We start from the raw sequence: 13,438 nt of genomic DNA, 5'->3' as shown, positions 1-13,438 counted from the left end.
TTTATAGTGTGGCAGCAAAATCGCCAAAATCGGACCATAGGTTTTCAAGGCCCCTTATATCGAACATGAGGACCTCGGTGCTTCTAACCTAATATTAGGGTTTCCAACTTTCAATGGACTTTATACAATATATATGACGAATATGTGGGTCAAGTTGTGTATAATATAATATTAATAAAGTTAAATAAATAAATTGCGAGAGTATATAAGGTTCGGTTACACCCGAACTTAGCCCTTCCTTACTTGTTTCATATTCTCTTTGTTCATTAGATTAGTCGTTGTCCGAGTAAACGGTTCATTTTACTAACTCTGTTTATCAGCTTTTGAAAATCTCTTTTTGCGATGCCTAGTGAATTAATAATTTTTCAACGCGTTTTAACCAGGAAATAGCTAATGCTTTCTTTTTTCCGTCCTTTCCGGTATTTACCATATAAAGCGATGTTAAACTCTCGTAGAATCGTTTTTTTTTTAAGAGTATTTTCTGCGCAGAAAGGATAATCTTATTTCAATAGAATTCGACTTGTATAACCATGGTGGTATTTGTTGAATATCGTCTCTTTGGAAAAACGCCAATTCTTATTTTTATTTTTGCTTTGGAGTAATTAAACTTTGAGTAAGATAAGGCCCGTGTTAAGAAAAATCAGGGTAATGAAGTTGAAAACAGTTCTGTTGAGTATAGGTTTTATAGCTAATCCCTAAAATTTGGATTCTTCTTAGGTTAGGTTAGTTCTTTCCGATGTCAGAAAGCTCCTGAATTAGATGTCCACTATTGACAAAGCGCCTTAAACCCTTATCAGACCTTATTGATGGCTAAAAGTGTTAGATATAAGGTATTTTTTTCTTAAGGTCCGGATGAAATGCTGAGATGAATCTGTGTACAAACAGCTTCGACAACAATCGTCCCACAAATAGGGTAGAACGAAACTGGATTAGGGCAAGGAGCTCAGCAGAGCTCTTCAGATTTACGTCGTCATAGAAGGACCTTAAGACGATGCAAGTGTAGACAGTGGACCAACAAAACGTTTGTACTCAATAAAATTTTCCCTACCGGGCCACACTAGCCAAATAGCAGTTTGAATATGGCAAACAAAACAAGAAACTTTTCACATCGAGAATACAATTTGTGCCACAGGGAATTAGGCATTTTCAGTGTCTACAGCGTATACAACAAACTGCGTCTCTCAAAAAACTTACGCACTCAACCAACTGCCAATAGAATTTTTTAGTTAAAACATTTCAAAGTACAACAAAATTTCGTAATAGAAGCGTACATTTCGTTCACAACAATACCCAAATGAAGCGGCTCAAGTTCAGTGTAAAGAGTCTGCACTCATTACAACAAGCCTGTTTTCAGCATTCTCCAACTACTTTTCCTGCAATTGCCACTTCAGCGAGTGCCTTAACCTGTTAACACTCAACTCGTCGACTCGTCGTTGCCATCGATGGCAAATCCCAGTTGTTCATTTTCACTTCACTCAACAACGGCATTTCTTATTTACATGCATTCATTGCATTGTTGTTGCTTTTGTTTTCTTTTTTTTCTATTCTTGTAAAGTTTTCTTCAAATTCAAATGAGTTGTAAATTATTTGCTTGCCAACAATAGAGTTCCTTACTTACAACTCTCTGGTGCTTTACTCATTGACTCCTTTTGTGTAACTATTGTCTGCTTATTGTTGTAGTTGTACTGCGTGTATTTGTTAGTTTGTGGCCGTCAGTGTGGTAATTATTGTTGCTGACTTGTTGGTGATTTGTTTTGTTATTACTATTTGTGTTGTTGTCTGCTGCTGCATTGTGTTGTCATCAACAAATTGGTATTTTGTTGTGGTGTAAGTGACATTTGTTGAGGCAAGTTCAGTTTGAGAGCGAAGGATAATAAGTGAAGATGTCTTTCATTTATTCCTTAGTAAGTGGATCGTCTGGTGAAGCCGACGGTATGGTTGTTACTGAATTTTTTTATTGAATTAAACTAATATCAAACATAAAAAACAAATATTTTTGAAGTTGTTCTCTTAAGGCTTCGTCCTTTCACATAATTAACATTTCAATAGTCATCTCATATACCGATTTTTCACAGGAGTACCCTATTAATAACGTAAACATTCCAACCCGATAACACTAAGTGGATTTGTGGAAAATTTGTGATGACAAAAATTGTATCTTCAGGTTGCCGTCGTTCATCTCATTTGCGGTAACTATTAGTTCTTGGTCACGCCTAACCCGCATATAACAAATAAATCTTACACTACCCTTGTTATCAAGAGTTTTTGACTAAAAGTTAAAACTAAGATTCATACATATATGTATATTTAAAGAAAGTTTCGTTCATCCATTTTACCATATACTTATTTTGAACAAGCATACAAATACTAATGAGATCAAATCAGTTTAGGCAATTAAAATCTTATTGGCACAATAATTAACTATGCAAATTCGCAATTAACTAATTGCCAATTAAAAATATTAATTGATTGCAGAATTCTTCATACACATTCCCAGCAAAACATGCGAATAAAAATTTGATAAAAAGAAACCACTATGGTTTCCTTGATAATATGGGTATAAGATTGACTGGTTATCAGCCTATCTATCCGATTCTGGTATTGAGTTATGCAGTCTCCAGACCTGCTGCCAATGTATTTGGCTAGGTTTTTGCATTTATTCAATGCGGAATTGTTTGGCTCAATTGACGAGGAATATATTAAAAATTGTATTTTAAAATATGTCTGAAATTATCTAAAACTTTATCAGAACTATACATTTATCTCTCTTTGTCTATCTCAATCGACACTTATTTCTTATACTGACTTGAGCATTTAGTGATTGAAAGAATTCCTGTTTGCCCATTCATTAAATGAATCACTTATATAGATAATGCCTAATTTATTATTAGATGACTTGAAAGGAAGTACTGGTATCTTAAACCATTTTATAGAAGATGTAAACTTATTTCTAATGAAAAGAATATTTATAGGTATATATCATATCCAATAACTCAATTTAAGGCCTAATTGTCTCAGTTAATTAATTTGTTTGAATAAGTTAAAACTACACAAATCTTGAGCTAATAAATAGGGTTTCGCTGTTTAATGTATAATCTCTTATTTTTTGAAATTTTTTTATTTTAATTGAGTAACAAATGCCTCAGGTAATTTAATTAACCATTTAGATTTGATGAGTAGAAGATATGTATATTGAATCTCTCACAATTTCAGAGTCAGTTAAGGACCGTTTCCTTGGCTCGGCGTGAAGTGTAGTAGTCTCAGTGTGCATAAGGGTTTTTATACTCTCGCAACATGTTGCACAAAGTATTATAGTTTTGTTCACATAACGGTTGTTTGTGTCACCCAGAAATAAAAGAGTTAGATATGGGGTTTATATATTTATATATATATATATAAATATCCGTCCGTGTGTCCGTGCAAGCGACAACTTGAGTAAAAATTAAGATATCTTAGTGAAACTTGGCACACATATTCCTTGGCACCCTGAAGAGGTTGCTTTCGAAAATGGGCAAAATCGGTCCACAGCCACGCCCACAAAATGGCGGAAACCGAAAACCTATACAGTGTCATAACCTTGCCATAAATAAAATTATGAAAATAAAATTTGGAACATAGGATCGCATTGGGGAGGAGCACCTTTGCATGCAATTTTTTTTTTGAAAAGTGGGCATGACCCTGCCCTGAAATAGGTTTTTTGTATATATCTTGCAAACCAAAAAAACTGTATAAACCAAACTTTCTGCAGTCGTTTCTTTTAGCCATTTCCTTATACAGTCCAAAAATGAAAGAAATCAGATAATAACCACGCCCACCTCCCATACAAAGGTTAGGTTGGAAATGACTAAAAGTGCGTTAACTCATTAAAGAAAAACGTCAGAAACACAAAATTTTGCAGAAGAAATATCAGAAAGAAACTGCACTGAGATTTTTTTTACAAAATATGGCGAGGCGTCGCCCACTTATGGGTCAAAAACCATATCTCAAGAACTAATCTAGTATTTACTACTTATTAATGTTATCTGGAGATAGCTTCGCAATGCCGACTGAGTTGTTTCTATAATCTCATATTGTTCCAGATACTCATTAGAACTGGATTAACCAAATATACATATCTAGTAGATTAGATCATATCCAATCTTATGTAAACTTTTGAATTTCAATAGAAAAAATGTTATATGGAGAATTTTGGAACGACATATTGAGTAAGTTCTTCGCGAAGTAAGAAAGAATGCACAATTATCTTTTAGCTATCGCTAGCAAATCATTAACATAAATAGATCGGAAATTAGAGAGTGAGAACACAAATATTTTCTTAAGGAGTCAAACAATATTTTGTACACCGATAAAATAAATAAATTTCGCGCTGAAAGTGCCATTTTAAGGCTTTTCTACGTAGACTTGTTCGCCTATCGAACTGTAAAACAGACGCTTACAACAATCAGGGCCAGTCACAGATATGAATTATTGTGTGTAACAGTGACATAGTAAACAAGCACCCACATACATATGTGTTAGTACGTGTCATCCATGCCTGGGGGCATTGCAAAAGAGTCAGTGGCGTATATTCAACCAACGCCTTTGTTTAAAGGCGTCGAATAAAAATGTGCGAAGAGTCAAACGGCAAACAGATAGGCATAGAGATAAGTAAATATCAATAAGTCAGTTACTTGTGAGGCGCTGTCTTCCGCTGCATAGAACTTTTTGAAACGGCTGAGCGGATATGGAAAAGCCATTTTTCTTCATTTTATTTGCGAAGCGTGATTTTGTGTTATTGTTCTTTGTCGAATATACATTTTTTATTTTATTTTATTTTTTGCTTTTCCTTGCCCAACTCATTGAGGAAGCATAAATTATTGGAAACAGCCTGAAGGTGGGTTGTTTGACACAATTCTTGGTTGCCAGTACAGATGTGTATACATTTGGGGTGGAATATTTGTGTGTTTTGGTATAAAAGCTACTTAGTGGAAAGTAGGCCAATATTTGCAAGAATGCTATAAATAAATTATGAGATTTTATTGATTATGATAAATAGTTAGGGTTTTCAGTTTATTGAATATTTTTGAGTTTAAGAGATACATTTTAAGTTATTAAGATTTAACTACTTCGAGCCAAATATAATCAGCATACCGAACACTATGCATGCTCGACACAGCGGGAAAACTGTATAAAAGATTACTTAAACCTAGACTCCAAGCGGCTATCAGGGATGCTGGCGGGCTTTCCTCTAGACAACACGGTTTTAGACCCGGTAGGTCAACTTTAGGAGCGATCAAAAGTGTCATCGAAAGCGTAGAAGCCGCACAGCGTAGATGCCATAAATATAAACGAATAGTTTTGCTGGCGACCTTAGATGTCCGAAACGCCTTTAACATTGCGAGATGGGTGGATATGATCGACGCTCTAGAGAAGAACTTTAGGATCCCCGAATACCTCAACACGGTTTTGCGGAGCTACCTCAGTAACAGGAAACTGTTATACCAGACAAGAGAGGGAACACGTCAAATAGCGGTCACGTCAGGCGTAGCACAAAGATCCATTCTAGGCCCAGACCTGTGGAATATTAGCTATGATGACATATTCAAACTAGAAATGCCAGACGAAACTTATCTTATTGGCTATGCAGATGATATCGCGGCAGTCATTACAGCGCGAGACACAGAAGAAGCCCGAAGAAAGCTGAATCAAGTCATGATTAGGACGTCATGCTTGCGTTGATTCACACAATCTCCAGCTCGCCACAGAAAAAACAGAGCTACTACTGCTAACAAACAAGCATATACCTCTAGAAGTTAGTATGCAAACGACTACGAATATTCTAAGGACACAAAAAACAGTGAACTACCTGGGTATAAGACTGGACCCCAGATTAACCTTCTGGACACAAATCCAGCACACCGCAGGAAAGGCAGCGAAAACCTTGGGAAGTGATTGCAGATTAATGGCGAATATTGGGGGGCCCACCAAAGAAAAGAGAAAGCTAATAATGTCAACCACTATTAGCGTTTTACTATACGGAGCAGAGATTTGGGCTGATGTGCTAAAAAGGGAGAATCGGCATAAAGTATTGGCCAGAGTGCACCGGACTGCAGCTCTAAGAGTCGCTAATTTTAATTTTAATTTTAATTTTAATTTTAATTTTTTAATTTTAATTTTAATTTTAATTTTAATTTTAATTTTAATTTTAATTTTAATTTTAATTTTAATTTTAATTTTAATTTTAATTTTAATTTTAATTTTAATTTTAATTTTAATTTTAATTTTAATTTTAATTTTAATTTTAATTTTAATTTTAATTTTAATTTTAATTTTAATTTTAATTTTAATTTTAATTTTAATTTTAATTTTAATTTTAATTTTAATTTTAATTTTAATTTTAATTTTAATTTTAATTTTAATTTTAATTTTAATTTTAATTTTAATTTTAATTTTAATTTTAATTTTAATTTTAATTTTAATTTTAATTTTAATTTTAATTTTAAATTTGCCAAATACTTTCCTACAGGCTTGCTTTAGCTTACCTACAACAACTACTACAGATTGTTACAACTTTACGCCACACTTCAACACTAGACGTTGAATATGCATATTTATCAAATTACCTTACAAATATATGCACATTCACGCTTAACAATTTACCCAGTATAAGTAAATATATATGTATAAGTGTATGCATGCGTCAAGGAAGATGTATGCATGTTGCACATTGTACCATCAAAATCACTTAGAATTGCAAATTCATCATTTCGTGGCGAGTGCGGCTACCGAAGTGCGACACCATCCAATATACTAGAATCCGGTTGCATATTAAACTAACGTTTATTGTCACTTTTGTTTGTGGCTGCATGCAAATATTGTCGCAGCTAATCAGAAAACAAAATGGAATTGTGCAACTTGCTGTCAAAATGTCCTGTTATGGCGAAGTGTGCAACTCAGACACAACTTTGCACTGGACTTTTGACATTTGCGCCAACACTGACACGACTCGACTTGACTGCGAGCAGACTGCGGGCAGTGCAGACATTGCTTGACACCACTGAAGATTACAAGTGAGCATAAAAAAGTTAGTTGCCGGCAAGTTGTGGTTGAGTTCAAAAAGGATAAGAATTTAATTCCTTTGTGGCTGCTTCATATTTGCATTATTTTGTGATGAACAAAAAGTTCTAAAAGTCTTTAAAGCTTATGCTTGAAAGCTTTAATGCTTTTTTTGCATAAAATAATTTATGATTTTCTGTGAACTTGATAAAAATCAGCTACGCCCACAGCCGAATTCACTGCACGCACGCATGCGGAAAATTCTACGCAGCTGCTGTCATAACTTGGCCTCTAATTAACTGTTAATCCAACATAATTAGCGTATTTTTAAATTAATTTAATTAGCACAATGAGAAACTCCACCCCACACACCACGCTCTCTGCTACCTACACCAACGCGCAATCGTGTAATCCCTCAATTCGCTTTATAGCACACCCTTCTTCGCCCACATCCACCTAATTAATTTCATGTTTGTCGAGCCATCACGTCATTGCGGCAACTTAGTGTTACGTATACGCCAGCGTGGCTGAAAAAATTCTATATTTTTTTTATTTGTGCAAGCGAAACCACACGGATTATGACGTAAATGCATGACTCCGCAAATCATAATTTTGTTATTATTTTTTATTTATTTATTTAATATTTTCATGACATTTATAATGCGATAAAGGTGCTGTGTTGTGCTGTGTTTATATTTGTATTTAATTTTTTGTTTAGAATCGCAAATAAACACTGTTATTGATATTGCAATTCCTGCAAATTAATTTCGAATAGGTGTTTAATTAATTTCTTTATATCATTTTAGTATAGAAAACGAAACAAAATAATAGCATGAAAGCTAAAATACAAATAATTAATCAAATTTAATAAATGGGTAGGTTGGTAGGTAAAGTGGATGTCGATCGACGCACCTAGGCCTTAGGAGGCCCACTGTGATACCACCGAGAGTGGGATGCTTTCTTACTACCAAGTGCTATTTCTGACATATCGTCGAGGAAACCGCGACCGATAGTTGCCATTCTTTTTCTATACAAAGCTTTGCATCCGCATAGAAGATGTTCAACAGTTTCTTCTTCTTCTTTTATTTCTTTACAGCTCCTGCAGTAATCATTGTACGGTATCCCCAATCTGCAGGCATGTATCCCAATCAAACAGTGTACGTTAGTACGTTAGATCTCCTATACCACTCCTTTTAAATTTCAACCATCGGCAAATTTATCCATATTCCAGTCAGGCCACGTTTGTCTGCTTGTTGAGCAAGTCAGGGATTCCTTCCACTAAGACTGAGCCAACTCTATTACATATTTGTCGATTAGGTGTTTACATGTGGTCAAAGGCATCCATCCTCCTTATCGAGTTCTAATTGTAACGTGGTGCCCAATCTGACAAGTTTATCTGCTTCACAGTTACCTGGAATATCGCAGTGTCCTAAAAATCATTGCAGATTTATCGTAAAATAGAAAGCTAGTTCTATTAACAGCACAAGGTATTCCTTCACTAACTTCGAAAAAACTTTAGAGACTTTAGTGATTTTAAAGCCGCTTAGCTGTCTGTGAATATAAATATGTTTTTTGTTGTAAGCACCTTTCTTGCAGAACAAGAATGATTTCTTTAATTGCAGCATCCTCTCTACATACATATATTTACTTTCTGATTTGTATACTTTCTATACTCCTTAATACGAATTTCTTTTCAATTATTGGCCACCAGACCAATATACCATATCATTTAACAACTGCCTTGTATAGTTAATATTAATAAACGTAAATCTGAAGGCGTTTTCTTTTCTAAAAAAAGAATATAATATTTGTTCTGCCCTGTACTCGGATTTTCAAATTATAAGTGAGAGTTGACTAGCATAATAGGAAAATATTTTTTGTTCTTTTATCATGTAAAACCATTTTTAACATTTTTATCGAGAAAAGAAAACGCCATAAGATTTACGTTTAAATTTTTTAATATCGGAGTGGAACCAAAAATTTTAGTATGAATAACAAGTCGTATGTCATATTTTTGTCATCATTTCATTTAAATTTCTTGGTATAAAATTGACATTTGACATATTTTTTTATTTTCAACTTTTTGGGTTTACCTCAAATATTGTTAAGTTCCTTTCAAAATGCGGTTTTCAATGTGTCAAACTTAATGACATTTATTATTGTCGAAATGAATGAATAATTTATATTTTCTGGAAATGTCATAAATTTAATTTATCTGTTAATTCGGCAGTCTAAATTGGATATACATATGTACATATATCATATATGTACTCTCTTTCTTCTATATATATATTTTCAAAATTGCAAACCATATTTCTCTCATAACACGCTCTTGTATCCTTCGGCAAGTATCATTTTTATTATGTCCTTATCATAATCGTTTCACCATTTTGAGTTGAAAGCAAATTCACTTAATCGTACCTTAAGTGAAAATCATTATGAGTATTTGTGTGGGTACATACATATATATTTCTAAGTGCGCGATTTAAGCTACTCCTACGAAGCAGGATAAATATGAAAACTTGCTGGTGCTGTGAGAGAACATGAGCAATGGAATAATTGAAAATCAAATTAAATTTTATTCTGTACAGTTATACCTTTGTAAGTAAGCTTAGGTGTACATATTGTGTTGGTGTTGTAATTTTGTTGGAGAAAAGTTTCAAAAAGCACTGAATGGGTAAAAATATGAAAGAGAAGTTGAAAGTGTAGCAAGGGAGGTAAATGTTGTTTAGCTCTTACTCTTATGTACAAATATCTGGAAGATGATTACAAATTTAATAAAAAGAGAGAAAAAGATGCTACACTGTTAAGGACATTTAAAAATAGTAACATAAATACCTAAGCTGTGCATAAAGTGGTCAATATTTCTGAAACCAAAATAGCGATATGCCTTTCAATTGCCTGTCGTGGGCAGATAAGGTTGAATTTTAGTTCCAGGGCTTCTTTAGTAAACGCTATATATATTACCATGTGAGAAGAAGAATAATGCAGTTTAGACGCTAGACGGAAACACCAAGTGAAGCCAGGTCACTTTGCACTTGGTCTTTCCACCGAAGTGGAGGTCGTCCTCTTCCGCGGCTTCCTCCAGCGGGTACTGCATCGAATACTTTCAGAGCTGGAGTGTTTTCTTCCATCCGTACAACATGACCTAGCCAGCGTAGCCGCTGACTTTTTATTCGCTGAACTATGTCAATGTCGTCGTATAAATCGTACAGCTCATCGTTCCATCGTCTGCGGTATTCGCCGTTGCCAATGTTTAGAGAACCATAAATCTTGCGCAAAACCTTTCTCTCGAAAACCTCAAGAGTCGTCTCATCGGATGTTGTCATCGTCCACGCTTCAGCGCCATACATCAGGACGGGAATAATGAGCGACTTATAGAGTTTGATTTTGGTTCGTCGAGAGAGGACTTTACTTTTCAATTGCCTACTCAGTCCAAAGTAGCACCTGTTGGCAAGAGTGATTCTGCGTTGGATTTCAAGGCTGACATTGTTGGTGTTGTTAATGCTGGTTCCCAGATAAACGAAATTATCTACAACTTCAAAGTTATGACTGTCAACAGTGACGTGGGAGCCAAGACGCGAGTGCGCTGACTGTTTGTTTGATGACAGGAGATATTTCGTCTTGTCCTCATTCACCACCAGACCCATACGCTTCGCTTCTTTATCTAGTCTGGAAAACGCAGAACAAACGGCGCGGTTGTTGCTTCCGATGATATCAATATCATCGGCGTACGCCAGGAGCTGTACACTCTTGTAGAAGATTGTACCTTCTCGGTTTAGCTCTGCAGCTCTTATAATTTTTTCCAGCATCAGGTTAAAGAAGTCGCACGATAGTGAGTCACCTTGTCTGAAACCTCGTTTGGTATCGAACGGCTCGGAGAGGTCCTTCCCAATCATGACGGAGCTTTTGGTGTTGCTCAACGTCAATTTACACAGCCGTATTAGTTTTGCGGGGATACCAAATTCAGACATCGCGGCGTAAAGGCAACTCCTTTTCGTGCTGTCGAAAGCAGCTTTAAAATCGACAAAAAGGTGGTGTGTGTCGATCCTCTTTTCTCGGGTCTTTTCCAAGATTTGGCGCATGGTGAATATCTGGTCAGTTGTCGATTTTCCAGGTCTAAAGCCACACTGATAAGGTCCAATCAGTTTGTTGACGGTGGGCTTTAGTCTTTCACACAATACGCTCGATAGAACCTTGTATGCGATATTTAGGAGGATGATCCCACGGTAATTGGCGCAGATTGTGGGATCTCCCTTTTTATGGATTGGGCAGAGCACACTGAGATTCCAATCGTCAGGCATGCTTTCTTCCGACCATATTCTACAAAGAAGCTGATGCATGCACCTTATCAGTTCTTCGCCGCCGTATTTGAATAGAACGGCCGGTAATCCATCGGCCCCCGCCGCTTTGTCGTTCTTCAAGCGGGTAATTGCTATTCGAATTTCTTCATGGTCGGGTAATGGAACATCTATTCCATCGTCATCGATTGGGGAATCGGGTTCGCCATCTCCTGGTGTTGTACTTTCACTGCCATTGAGCAGGTCGGAGAAGTGTTTCCTCCATAATCCCAGTGTGCTCTGGACATCCGTTACCAGATTACCTCCTCGGTCCCTACATGATAATGCTCCGGTCTTGAAACCTTCTGTCATCAAAAGGGGGGTTTCTCATCCGAGGCTCGGTGTTTGTTTTCATTGGGGAGATTTTTTTTACGTGGTGGGTCCCAAGCCCTACGCACAACCGCAGAAGCGGGCTTCGCCTTCTCACTTTAGCTCGCCTCCAAACGGATGTCTGTTAGCTACCCAGGGGATACTTGGTCTAAAACCGGAAGTCGTGAGCTGCTTGAGTCATATGCAAAAGAATCGTTCCTGGCCACTCCCAAGTGAATGGCAATCAGAAACTTTCCTCACTTGCGTGAACTTCTACATATGACCCCATCCATCAGATATAATCTGAATATATATAAATATACATATATGTGAATATTTTTCACTTCTTATGAGACATTCATTTTCCTTATAATGTACATATATGAGGAACCAAGGAATAAATTTCCAATCCACCTTTTTATTATCGGCCAATTGGTTGATAATATAGTCGACAGATACACCTATATTGGTGATCATGATAAACTATGTTTGCCTTTACTCTAACGAAACTGAAAACTGCTCGAAACCATCTCAGGTGCCACTTTTGATGTTTAGGAACTACTTTCAATACCAACGACCATGTTTTGTGAATAAAACACATTATCTAAGAGAATTCTTTCATAAAATAAACTTAAAAATTCTCGAAGCACCTGATCTAGACAAAAAATAAGTAATATCATTTCATGTGGTTTATCTTTACTGCTGTCGTCACTTACTTGATTACAATGATATTGGTAACAATACTCGTAAAAGCTTGTTAGATTTTTTATCTCCGTTTTTCATTTATGTTGAAATTTTCGAGGTCGAATTTGTTGATAAATAGATATAAAATTAGTGTAAGTAAAAAAAGTTACAAATTACAAAAATAAGGTGACGCTCCAATTTTTATGAAGTTGTTTGATTACAGATAAAGTTACTATGTTCAGAGAATTATTAGATTATAGATATTTTGATTGTGGGCTAGTTTAGCTGTATATTATAGATTTTTGATATTTTCGAACACAGATATAGTTATACTGTAAATACTGCTTCCTATAGTTAATACGATCTGTCGAATAATTGTTAAAATATAGTTTGGTAATTTTAACGGAGTTTGACCGCCAAATTATTCTGAAAATCCTAGCAATTCTTAGTGACGTTTACTCATCTGTCAAAAAACTGCTTCGGGTACTCTTTATTATAATTTCTTGTCACTAAAAAAACTAAACATAACGTGGTTAAATATCGATTAAATAATATTTCTTACGCTATTCTATAAACTTGATAAGAATAATGTAGAAATTCAGTTCTTCTCATTCTCGCAAAAGTTTATTTTTTACTAAAATCATAGCATTTTGTGGTTTAATTGGTTTAAATTCCGCTTAAGAGTTACTTTTTTTCAAAAATTAATATATGTGACCTGGTCTACGGAAAGGGGGCTTAGGTGTCAAAAAATCAATTTTCACTTTTTAGTTGATTCGGATGGAAGATGAGATGTTTTTTCACGTGATAGAATCCAAAAATTCATAACTTGTTTCGCACGTTAGCTCCCTTTTCGTAGACCAGGTCACATATAATAATATAGTATATTCAATAATAAATACCAGATGTACAATGAACCCACAGCAACTTATCGTCGAGTTTAATACGCGAAGGCGGACGAAAACGAAAACAATTTGTAAACTGTTTTTCGATGAAGTCCTTATTATAGTAAAAATTGGATATAGAGGTTTAAATATTTCACATATCGACATTGGTTTGATTTATCGTAAATA

Source organism: Zeugodacus cucurbitae, chromosome 3 (genome assembly GCF_028554725.1).
Source record: "Zeugodacus cucurbitae isolate PBARC_wt_2022May chromosome 3, idZeuCucr1.2, whole genome shotgun sequence".
Lineage (NCBI taxonomy): Eukaryota > Metazoa > Arthropoda > Insecta > Diptera > Tephritidae > Zeugodacus > Zeugodacus cucurbitae.
The sequence above is the reverse complement of the archived record's forward strand: the minus strand, read 5'-3'. Positions refer to the sequence as shown.